This window comes from Mus caroli, chromosome 9 (assembly GCF_900094665.2).
Source record: "Mus caroli chromosome 9, CAROLI_EIJ_v1.1, whole genome shotgun sequence".
Classification (NCBI taxonomy): Eukaryota; Metazoa; Chordata; class Mammalia; order Rodentia; family Muridae; genus Mus; species Mus caroli.
The window spans coordinates 54,206,656-54,209,064 of record NC_034578.1 but is presented as its reverse complement, the minus strand read 5'-3'; positions in this window follow the sequence as shown (position 1 = coordinate 54,209,064).

Here is a 2,409-nt window from a genome sequence, read left to right as displayed (position 1 = left end):
ATCAAACCCAGATCATTAGACCGGGAAGCAATTACCTTTTCCACTGAGTTGTCTTGCTGGCCCAAAACTTCCCTCCTCTGATGGTCAGCTGGCTATTTCCATTGTGGAGCTCTTATGAATAGAGTGTTCTGAATATTCACGCTTACGCTTTAATATTCTCTGATCTATTTCAATTCTGTCTGTCAGCATAATTTTCATGGTTACAGATCCTGAGAGCTTTTAGCTTGAAAGCCAGAGGCAAGACAAGAATATATTACCGCTGTCACTTAACATTATTCTGGATGGTCCACCAGCACATTTGGAAGCAGTCATGTACACATTTTTTGTGTGTGGGGGGACACGTTTTCAGTTCTTCTGAACATACATCTAAAACATTGTATGAGCCGTGCAGCAAGCGTTTAACTTTCTGAGAGACTGCTTACCAAGACAGCTGCTCTAGTGTGAAGGTTGCACTATCCATAAAGTATATAGAGGCACGTTTACATGAAAGCCGGGTCTCTGTAGTGATGTGCTGTCTGAACCAATTCTACTCCCTCAGCTTCCACTCAGACACAGGACTTGGAGCACTTAGCTTTGAGGTTCTTTAGTGCGCGCGCGCGCGCGCGCGCGGACACACACACACACACACACACACACACACACACACACACACATCCGCAAACGCACAAGGTTTTTCTTCCCTCTCCTTGAGCTCAGAGCCCGTCTCTCCCAAAATGACCTGTAGAGGGCAGCTCAGAGCTGTTCTGCAACAATGAATTTTTCTCCGGAAATGTGTATCAAATTGTGAGGGCAGGTGGTGTCTTCCATGAAAAGGCTGCTTAGCAGATATGAGGCCCTAGGTCCAATCCCAGAACAGCAAACAAAATAAAACCACCAAACCTACCACCAACCACCACCACCAGACTGAAAAAACGAACAAAAAGAGCTAGAAGTGAAGAAAAGGGATTTAAAAAAATTATCCTTATAGATTGTGGGGTTTTAAAAACGTGTGTGTGTGTGTGCGCACGCGCGTGTGCGTGCACGTGTGTGAACATGTGTATTTGGGCATGTGTGTACCATGGCAAGAGTGGGGAGATGAGAGGCAACTTGGAGGAGGTGGCTTTCTCACTCCATCCACTATGTGAACTGCAAGGATTGAATTCTGGTTGTCAGTATGGTGGCAAGTGCCTTTACCCGATGAACCATCTTGCTGGCCCCATTTCATTTGCTTTTAAAAACAGGGTATTGCTCTGTTGCCTAGACTGGCTTTGAACTCCCAATCCTCCTGCTTTATAGTCACTTTAGTGGTGAAATTGGAGGTATACAGACAGGTCTGTCCCATCCCTGACAAGAAAACTTGTTTTAGCCGGGCGGTGGTGGCGCAGGCCTTTAATCCCAGCACTTGGGAGGCAGAGGCAGGCGGATTTCTGAGTTCAAGGCCAGCCTGGTCTACAGAGTGAGTTCCAGGACAGCCAGGAAACCCTGTCTGGGGAAAAAAAAAAAAAAAAAAAGAAAGAAAGAAAAAGAAAAGAAAAAAGAAAACTTGTTTTAAGCTAGAGAACAATGTTATTAGGATTTGAAAAGACACAGTTCTGCAGAGAAGAGAGCTGGCTGCTCTTGCAGAGACGCTGAGTTTGGCTCTGTGCACCCACATCGCATGGTTTACAACCACCTGCAGCTTCAGCTTCAGGGCCTCAGATGCTATCTTCTGGTCTCTGTAGGCACCTGAATACAGGTGCACATACATACATACTCAAATATATGTTTTTTTAATGTTTAAAAGAAAAACTCAGGGCTGAAGACATGTTTAAGGGCATGCACTACTCTTATAGAAGACCTGGGCTCAGTTCCCAGCACCCAGGCCAGGCAGCTCACAAAACTATATATAATTCCAGCTCCTGGGGATCTGATGCCCCTGGCCCCCTAGGGGACCTGAACTCACATTCTCCTACCCACACAATAAATGTTTTAAATGTTTATATTTCAAATGTGAACTGCTGAGTTTGGTTGAAAGGTGATTTAATGCTATCTCTCTTGCCAATGTAAACACAACTCTATTATTCAGAGAATAATCAACTGAGGTTTTGTTAACATGCATAGTCCCAGGTCTTTCTGAGTAGACTTAGTTTTGTTGTTGTTGTTTTTTCAATAGTGGGAACCAAACTTCAGGACCTCACATCTAAGTGAGTACTTTGCCACTAAACTACACCTTATCCCTACTCCTGAGAGAACTAAATCCCAGTGGTTTGGATTCAACCAAGGCTACTTGTATTTTTAAACAACGCCTCATATGATACTTCTTATCTGATACTTATTATTTTATTTTTATATTTGTTTATTTATTTATTTATTTATTTTTGGGTTTTTCGAGACAGGGTTTCTCTGTGTAGCCCTGGCTGTCCTGGAACTCACTTTGTAGACCAGGCTGGC